Source organism: Mus pahari, chromosome 6 (assembly GCF_900095145.1).
Source record: "Mus pahari chromosome 6, PAHARI_EIJ_v1.1, whole genome shotgun sequence".
NCBI classification, from domain to species: Eukaryota; Metazoa; Chordata; class Mammalia; order Rodentia; family Muridae; genus Mus; species Mus pahari.
In genome coordinates this window covers 35631685-35642061 of record NC_034595.1, presented here as the reverse complement: position 1 = coordinate 35642061, position 10377 = coordinate 35631685, and the positions used below count along the sequence as shown (strand labels likewise).

The 10377-nt window shown below is 45.4% G+C and overlaps 1 protein-coding gene across 3 annotated transcripts in view; it reads right to left on the bottom strand.

Moving 5' to 3' along the window:
- Ccdc171 (coiled-coil domain containing 171) overlaps positions 1-10377 on the bottom strand; it is a 317157-nt gene that overhangs the window by 239850 nt on the left and 66930 nt on the right. The gene's annotated exons all lie outside the window — the stretch shown is intronic.

The following is a 10377-nucleotide window of genomic DNA, read 5'->3' as shown; positions in this document are numbered from 1 at the left end:
GAGGGAGAGGGAGAGAGAGAGAGAGAGAGAGAGAGAGAGAGAGAGAGAGAGAGAGAGAGCACACTGGAGCACACATGTTGCAAGCTCACGAGGATACCAGTGAACACACCTGTGAGCTCACACAGGCACTAGCAGGACCAGAGTCCTCCCACTGACCCAGAAGCTCCTTGGTTTTGGCTGGCTAGCCATCCCTGCCCTCCTCCATGGATAGTGGGGATACAGACTCAGCTTCTCATACTTACATTGCATGTGCTCTTATTGACTGAGCCATCTTCCGAGCCCCCAAGAAAACTATCTTAGAATTAGTGATAAGATTATTAACATACAACAGAAATGAAGCAAATGTTTTTATTCCTCCAAATAGAACATATCTGGTGTACACAACATTTAAAAAGGAAAAGAAATCAAACTGTACTTCATTTACTTTAAGGACATGTTTGCGCCAGGTGTGGTGGCTCATGCCTTTAATCCCAGCACTCGGGAGGCAGAGGCAGGCGGATTTCTAAGTTGGAGGCCAGCCTGGTCTACAAAGTGAGTTCCAGGACAGCCAGGGCTATACAGAAAAACCCTGTCTCAAAACAAACAAACAAACAAACAAAAAAGGACATGTGTGCTACTCTAGTTGGCAGTGTGAACTGGGAGAACAGGGCCTAGAAAGGTGTCCTGCAAAAGTCTCACGCAATAGCCAACTTCAGGCAGAGCACCAGGCAAGTGGTACCCTGAGGGTTGAGAAGAGTCACCTGAACGAGGTCTTCAATCACAAGAACAAGCCACAGGTGGCTTTCCATGGAGGCACATGACGGACAACAGCAGAAGAAAACTCACTGCTATCTGCTACCCAGGGGAGGCGCACGGAAACACAACTGAAGAACAAGTCTGCAATTTGAAGACACTAAGATCATGAGACTCAGAGTTTTCTCACATGCACTCAGAAGTCTCACGTGACTCCGTTCTTGGACTGTGCTACAACAAGGATACATAAATTTCATTACCAAAAAAAAAAAAAAAACAGTTTAAACTATTTAAATATTCAGGCTGGTATTAAACTGTGTTTACATTGGTTTGGTTTTGTTTTGTTTTCTAGAAAGTCTCGATGTGTAGCTTACATTGGCCTGGGTCTCGTTTTTTGTCATCTACTATGCTGGCTTAAACTCTTCAGGCTCCCAGGCTCTGAGACTGTGGGAAGAACTACCACGTTCGACTGTGCATGCATGTGTACATATACTAGAAGGCAGCACCTCAGTGCTGCACTCTGAATGCTCACATGCATATGAATAACATTAATTCCATTGCTGACATCGTTTTTTAGCCTGAGATCTTCCTCATAACTCCAACAGAGCCGTCTCTTCCCATTTAAACTGTAACAAGAGCGATCGGGGTGACCCTATGACAAAATCAGCACCGCACTCAGGCTAAAGGAAAAATAAGAAGCTAATGTTATGACGCTTGCCCATACTCTCAATAGACATTTGCCCCTCAGGGTGCAATGCAAACAAGTGTGTTGTATGTTGTCTCTTGAACCAGAGATATTCCAAGGTAAATTAGCTAAATCTAATAAACGAGTATAGAAAACTTATTTGCTACACTTACAACATCTTGGAAAGTGAACAAAAAATGAAAATGGGTAGGCATATCTGGGACAAGTTAGAAACCTATGGCAACGGAAACTCCCAGGAATTGATGGGGGTGACCTTAACTAAGACTCCAAGGGAGGTGGGGGAGGGGAGAGGTAGGGACCCTGAATGGGCCACCTGTAACCAGGCAGGACTTCCAGTGGAGGGACTAGGACACCAAACCAGCCACACAACCTCTGACCTATCATTTGTCCTGCCTACAGGATTCCTAGGGGACAAAGGTGGCACAGAGACTAATAATGGCCAACTAATGACTTGTCCAGCTTGGGAGCTATGTCATGAGTGGGAGCCCAACCCTGACACTGCCTGGGGGGCCAGGAACCAGAAACTGGATACAGGATAGAACCGAATGCAACTGGCAAAAAAAAAAAAAAAAAAAAGTCAATGAACTGATTCCTAATGACATTCTGCTATGCTCATAGATTGGTGCCTAGCCCAACTGTCATCAGAGAGGCTTCACCCAGAAACAGATCTGGTCAAAACAGATACAGAGACCCACAGCCAAACATTACACATTGCTTGGGGAATCCTGCAGAAGAGAAAGAGGAAGGATTGTAGGAGCCGGAAGGGTCAACACCACCAAGAGAAAACGTACAGTGTCAACTGACACTCACAGAGACAGAACTACCAACCAGAGCACCTGTACGGGGCTGGCCTAAGGCCTCCTCAGACACGTGACATTGTACAGCTTGATCTTCATGAGGGCCTCCTAACAGTGGGAGCAGGAGCTGTCTCTTCTGTTGCCCGCCTTTGGGACTCTTCCCCCTACTGGGTTGCCTTGTCTAGCCTTACTAGAAGAGAAGGTGCCTAGTCATGACAGCAACTTGATATTCCATGACTGGCTGATATTCATGGAGGCCAGTTTCCTGAAAAAAAATGGAGCACTGGGTGGAGGGATAGTGGAGGGGCCAAGAGTCTGAGAGGAGAGGAGGGAGAGGAAGCTGTGGAGTAAAATAAATAAGATTAAAATAATAAATAATAAAAAGTAATCAAGCCGGGCGTGGTGACACACGCCTTTAATCCCAGCACTCAGGAGACAGAGGCAGGTGGATTTATGAGTTCGAGGCCAGCCTGGTCTACAAAGTGGGTTCCAGGACAGCCAGGGCTGTACAGAGAAACCCTGTCTTGAAAAACCAATAATAATAATAATAATAATAATAATAATAATAATAATAAATAATCAAAAGGAAAAGATATGTAAATCAGAAAGTCAACTGAAGAGTCCCAACATGTAAACGGTCAAAGTTCCAGACTAAAACAACCCACAGCAGGCCTAGCATGTGGAGATTACTGAATACTAGATCAAGAGGGGTGTCCACAGAGTACAGAAGTCATACATACTATTATTTCTTATGTATTATAGAGTAAATCTCTAGAAACACATATTATAAAGTAAAAGGTCAACTGCCTCTGATTTCACATGCAGATGAGTTTCCAGAGGAAACCATAGAACATGAACAAAAGATCAAGAATCAAATGACTACACATTGCCCAACCCTTGAACTGCCTGAATAACCAACTGACCTCCTGATATGCAAGTTCTCCAAGAAGCTGCTTTACAATGCAGCCTATGGAATGATGAGGGACAAGAGATTAGAAATCAAGGGGATCACAATGGAGGAGAAGCCTCAGAAATTCCAAGGAGGATGTTAAGACAGGTGCTAAGATGATACATACAGGAAAACTGAAAAGCCAGATGGAGGAGACAGAAAGTCCCAGAGGGACACCTTAGAAAAACACAGTACAGCAGAGTTACAGGTCTGCTAAACACTAAGAATACCTAGAGGCTGGAGAAACGACTCAGTGTGAAGGTGCTTGCTACCCTCCCAGAAGGCCTGACATCAGCTAGCTCATAACCATCTGTAGCTCTCTGACAACCTCTTCTAGTCTCCACAAGCACCCACATTTGTTGGAGGGTATTTGGTCACACTGTGAACCCTGAGACTGTGAACTGGGAAAGCCTGTTTCTTGTTGTGGTGTGGCTCAGCCTTAGCACATGCTTTTAACCCAAGGTCTTTCCGTAAACAAGAGCTAAAATAAGTCAAGAGGCAGAACAAGCAACCAGCTGACAGGGAGTGAATACAAGAAAACCCAGGGAAGAGACAGAAGGGTCTTTGAGCTGAAGTATATTTAAGATAGCGTAAGGGAGAAGACTTTCTTCTATTGGGACCTCAGTGGTGTAGTAAAGTCAGCTGGCTCCTTTCTCTGCCTCTCTGAGCTTGCAGGTTTTCACCACAGCCTCTGGCTCCTGAATTATCATTTGGCAAATCGAAACGTTTTGGATTTTGCTTAAAAAAAAAAATTCATATGGCATACACTCACACAGACAAAGACACATGCAAATAAAAACAACAAAAATTAAGTTAAAAATAGTCAGGCAAGATGGTGCCTGCCTTTTTATTCCAAGCACTTAGGAGGCAGAGGCAGGTGGATCTCTGTTAGTTCAAGGCCAGGCTGATCAACAGAGGAGGTTCTAGACCAGCCAAAGCTATGTAGGAGAGACCTTCTCTCAAATTATAAAGTAACATAACAATAAAAGAATACTTCAATGGTTGGTGTACTGGATAGCTTTGTGTCAACTTGACACAGCTGGAGTTATCACAGAGAAAGGAGCTTTAGTTGGGGAAATGCCCCCATGAGATCCAGCTGTGGAGCATTTTCTCAATTAGTGATCAAGGGGGAGAGGTCCCTTGTGGGTGGGACCATCTCTGGGCTGGTAGTCTTGGATTCTATAAGAGAGCAGACTGAGCAAGCCAGAGGAAGCAAGACAGTAAAGAACATCCCCCCATGGCTTCTGCATCAGCTCCTGCTCCCTGACCTGCTTGAGTTTCAGTCCTGACTCCTTTCAGTGATGAACAGCAATGTGGAAAGTGTAAGCTGAATAAACCCTTTCCTCCCCAACTTGCTTCTTGGTCATGATGTTTGTGCAGGAATAGAAACCCTGACTAAGACAGTTGGTCATTGTGTGCCGGGCTGTTTAGTCACAAGCAACCCCATTCCTGAGGTAACAGTGACCTGCTTTAACTTGGTCACTCAGCAGCGCTTTTTATGAACCGAGTACATGAGCAGAGCATGTGGCAGCAATAAAAGATGAAACAGATGAGAAGACTAATATAAAGAAAGACAAGTTACCAGAAAATGGTGTAGGAAGCGAAGTGTGCTGCGCTGCAGAGAATCACTGGAAGAAAAGGAGTGAGGAAATGCTGTGAGAGAAAAAGAAGGCAGGAGAGAGCTCCTGCTTGTGGACGTTGTACATCGTGGTGCGGAGCCTAGTGCGCACCACGATGTACAACGTCCACTTATCACAGAGAAAGGAGCTTTAGTTGGGGAAATGCCCCCATGAGATCCAGCTGTGGAGCATTTTCTCAATTAGTGATCAAGGGGGAGAGGNCCCTTGTGGGTGGGACCATCTCTGGGCTGGTAGTCTTGGATTCTATAAGAGAGCAGNCTGAGCAAGCCAGNGGAAGCAAGCCAGTAAAGAACATCCCTCCATGGCTTCTGCATCAGCTCCTGCTCCCTGCTTGTGGACGTTGTACATCGTGGTGCGGAGCCTAGTGCGCACCACGATGTACAATGTCTCTCTCTCTCTCTCTCTCCCCTCTCTCTCCTCTCCTCTTTCTCCTCCCCTCTCTCTCCTCTATCTCTATCTCTTTCTCTCTCTCTTGCACACACACTTAAAAATAAAGCCTTTTGGCCCAGCAGTAATGGCTCACGCCTCTAATCCCAGCACTTGGGAGGCAGAGGCGGGCGAATTTCTGAGTTTGAGGTCAGCCTGGTCTACACAGTGAGTTCCAGGACAGCCAGGGCTACACGGAGAAACCCTGTCTCAAAAAGCCAAGAAAGAAAGAAAAGAAAGAAAGAAGAAAATGCCCCACAGATTTTCACCTGTAGGTCAGTCAGATGGAGGCATTTTCTCAATTGAGGTTCCTTCTTTGACTCTAGCTTGTGAAGTTGACAAAAAAACAAACAAACAAACAAAAAAACCTACCCAGCACAGAAGGTGACCGTGCTTTGCACAGAGATTTCCATTTACTAACCCATCAAGTCTGCTGAGAGCAGCATTGCTCACCATGTGGGTGTTCTTGGTGAAGCTTCCTTTAAGAATAGTTTCGGGTTAGCTTGTAAACGCGTAGGGTTTCCTAAGACTTCTTCACGCACTCCTAGTTTGGGCTAACCTGCTCCTTACCCTTTCTCCATGTCTGTCCACGTCAGTGTTTGCATCCTTGCCTTCCATGTTCTCCCTCATCCTTTCACGTTACACATGTTCTACTGTCCTCTTCTGTTACATACTAGATTTTTTACCGGGGTGGCAGGATCTTGGGTCCCAAGTAGCTTCTTCATGGACACCTTATTTTGATTAAGTCTCGCTGGCCCTCCAGTTCCTGGTTCCTGTTAGCTGCTTGAACTCTTCTGATGTTAGCATTCTCCCTCTCTACTTTCGTTTTACATGTATTTTATTACATCCCTGTGTGTCCTGTCAGCCCAGTGGCTCATTGCGAGTTTCCCAGCCTCTGCATGTGCACAGTCAAAGCTAGGACTCTGATACAAGAGAGAGCCTGGGTGAACTCAACTTGTGTAAATCTGTTCTACTTCTATTCATTTATATGCAAATTTCTTGATTTAATTTTTTTCCTCTACAGCTAATATTCCTTTCTACAGATGTATCACCTTTTCATTATCCATTTATCAGCTGATGGTCATTTGTGCTGAGTCTTTCCTAGCTGTGGTCAATAGAGTAGTGATGAGCATGGACACATAAATACCTTTGTAGTAAGAGATAAAGCCTTTTGGGCATATGCTCAGGAGTGGTGTAGACGGATGGAATGGTAGATATAGGATAGGGGTTCATGAAAATGTTTAGTTGAGAAACAAGGAAGAAAAACCAGCAAAATTCTGATTATTGGAACAAGCAAGCAACAAAACTACTAAAAATTGAAATGACCCCCAATTTGGATTTCTGTATGGGGCTGCCTGCTAAGTCCTAACCCGTGGGCTAACTCTGGTATTTCCACTCATACAGATAAACAACATGCTTCTCCAACCAGAAAAATGGGGAGCAGAGAACAAACAGTGGCACTGAAGGAGGACTCCAGGACAAAGCTGTATTTTTGGAGAGAGATGTCATTAAATCCAGAGCAGAGCATAGTTCCATAAGGCTCTGAAGGCCAAGAGTCTCCTAATAAAAAAGATTTTAGTCCAGTTTAGACAAGCCATAGCAGTGGATGTAAAAATGTTGCCCTCCCTTCACCCACCCACACCCCCCCCAAAAAAAAGAAGCTTGAACCCATAATAGTCTGAGAGCTTTTCTTTCCGAAATCTAAGCTATGATATCAGAGAGTAGCAGGAAGCCCTACCCTGTGCCCATAGTCACATGGTATGATGTGTTTGTAGAAGTTCACTGGCCTGATTGCAGTGCCTCATTCCTGGAACAGACAGACTCATTGTTGTCTGACAGCTGCCACGTACTGAGAAGAAGACATGAGCTCGAGAGCCCACTATTTGCCCTAACCATTTTCTACCGTGGTCCACATGCACTGGAATGTGTTAGACAGGAGCTTATGTGATGTATTCTTAGCCTTCCAGAGATGCAAGTATCCATTCGGAGGTTCTGTACCCAAGTCCTTGTTCTTACTGTTGAAGACCAGAGCCATAGTTTGTAGCAGTTAAGGTTTGTGGTCTCCTTGGGGATGCTCTTTAAATCCTTGTGAATAATACAAGCATATACAAGGAGGAACCTGGGGAACGGAGCATCTATCGCTTTCGGGTGGCATACCACTTGACTTTCCAGAGGCCAGTAGACATATCCCATGACCCAGATATTGCTATACTATCATTGATTCTTACAATAGGAAAGATCTAGTCTTGTGTCCATTATTAACCACACACCCCAGGATTAGAGGTAGAAAGACTTTTGGGGTTGCCTTCTTCAGTACCTGGGAGGAACCTAGCTCTGTTGTATGGGTACCCCAGTCTTTCTGGGTCATACCTTTGATCTTTGAGAATGTGGATCTTGGTGATCTGGCTTATTGGACACGGCCTACAAAAAGCATCCTACACATTGTGCTGCATGTCACGTGTTACAATCTAGCCACTAAGTAACAACACCTTAAGTGTCCCTAGGTAAAATGATCTCCATGAGGAAATGGGGAAGTTGTGCTGAGTAACCATTCTACAGCCTGACTTCCTGTTTCTTCAGGTCGAACACTAAGAATCTCTTCCCAAGGGGTGGGGATGAGGTAGTATAAAGCGAGGGAGGGGCTGGTGAGATGGCTCAGCAGGTAAGAGCACCCGACTGTTCTTCCAAAGGTCCTGAGTTCAAATCCCAGCAACCACATGGGGGCTCACAACCATCCGTAACAAGGTCTGGCGCCCTCTTCTGGAGTGTCTGAAGATAGCTACTGTGTACTTACGTATAATAAATAAATAAATCTTAAAAAAAAAAAAAAAAGCGAGGGAGGTCCTTCCTTTTGGGAACTAAATGATCCAGGCAAACTATAAGCCTGGATCCTCACTTTCAACTCCAGACGAGGCAGGTGCTTTCTGGGCCACAATAGGCTGTGCAGAGAGGGTCTTACAGCAAACCCGAGGCAGGGAAGTAGAGAGCAGCAGGCCACCCAGTCATTTGATGGGCCTTGGGATAGCATGCTTTTGTATGATTGCCTTAGAAACTGGCCTGGACCCCGGTTTGCAGTAGGAAGTTGTTTCCAGTGTTACTAGGTTCAAAGCCCAGGCCCTGGCAGCCCTAACAAGCTAGGACTGGTCACTCACCCACGGTGGTCACTTAAACAGACAAGTAGTACTAGTAAAAGCCAGAGACACGATATATTCTCTGTGGCCTCACTGGGCAGAAAGGAAAAGGGGTCGAGTGACTCCCCAGCCCATTTCGGGCCCTGACATGGGGGTTAGGTTTAAGCAGAGGACAAGGAGTATTTACAATTAAGTAGTACTTCTCAGGGATGGTGCGCCTATCACTGTTGCCACGGCTCCAGGCTTTCCTGTCGGGTGGTCTGACAAGTTGTCAATCTGTGTGAAATCACTTTCTGACAGACTTGTTTCCTCATTGGCTGGCATTGGGCTTCAGCCTTTTCCTTCTAGGGTGAGATTCTTGGAGAAATTCCGATTCCTTGTAGAATTCCTTGTCTCAGTAGTCTGTAGTCGAAGGAAGGGCCACAAGTGAACTCTTTCTTGAAATAAATATTTTTAGGTTTATTGTTTTCTATCTTATGTTGTATGAGTATTTGATATGCATGCGCGTGTAACCCATGTGTGCCTCTATGCACAGAGGTCAGAGGAGGCCATTAGATCCCCAGGAACTGGAGTTCCAAGTGGGTGTGAGCTACCACGTGGGTACTGGGAACTGGACCTGGTCCTGTGCAATGGCGATGAGTGATCTGAACTGCCGAGCCATCTTCCTAGCCTTGGAACTGTGTCTTCAGAATGTCTTCATTCCTGCAGGGATGCTGGTTGAAGGAGGGGTGTGGTATGATTCGATAAGGGGGTGGGAGCATGAGGGGTGGGGCAGGAGCAAGCAGCTTTCTGATGAGCCCAAGTAGGTTTCCATACATGAGTCTCATTAAGCTTTCTTCATATTCTTCCCCTTCTATAACCCTCCCTTGTCTTCTTTCAAGATGGCCCGTCCCTCCACTAAATAGTGTTACCATGTTGTGTGGGCATGTGTGCTTGTATGTGTAGACACTGTACATGTGTATTTATGTGTACATCTAATTCTGTGTCCTAGAGTTTAATGTAAATGTGGCATTTATCTAAAAAAGATTTTATTATATGGGATTTTTGCCTGTGTGTGTGTGTGTATGTGTGTGTGTGTGTGTGTGTGTGTGTGTGTGTGTACATGCCTGGTGTTCTCAGAGGCTGGAAGAGGGTATCAGATCTTTGGGGACTGGAGTTGTGGACAGTGGTGAGCTGCCATGAGGGAGTTGGGAGTTGAACCTGGGTCTTCTAGAAGAGCAGCAAGTGCTCTTAAATGCTGAGCCACCTCTCCAGCCCCTGAACCACAGTTTTAGTTTATAGTCCCGGGAGTAAGGAAGTTTAGGGTACACGTAAAGCACTGATACAGCAATAACAACGCTGTAGAGTAAGCAGAACCAGAGAGATGGCAGTGGTTAAGTGTTTTGTTTTTATTTAGGAAATAAACTTGCATTTTCATGAGTAAGGAGGAAGAGGACTGTCCAGGTTGGGGTGGGAGAAGCCAAACCTTTGTTGGCTAAGTTGGCCTGGCTACCTGGATGTGGTTTTGAACTCCAGGGCAGTGTTCTCACACTTGTGAGAAGTGGCTGTGTGACAGATCACAGTGACCTAGTGACTGACACATCAGTAAGGGGACCTTGTGGTGGTTGGAGGGGCTCCAGGCAAGGTAAGATCAGCTCCAGAGATCCCATGGGTACAGCTGCCCAGTGTGCCAGGTCACTCTTCAGTGCACATTGTCACTGTCCTGGATAAGGCTGTTAAAGTTGTTTCTTGACGGGATTTTATTGTGTGGCAGGAAAAGATACTATGATGCATTTCAGAATCAGAATTCTAATTCTAACTCACAGTTTCATAAAAGTGAATATATCTGTATGAAATTGGTTTAGGTAGAATATGTAATCCATATCTCTATTACTACATTTTTCTTAGTTATAAAGGATTCTTTAGCCGGGCGTGGTGGCGCATGCCTTTAATCCCAGCACTTGGGAGGCAGAGGCAGGTGAATTTCTGAGTTCGAGGCCAGCCTGGTCTACAAAGT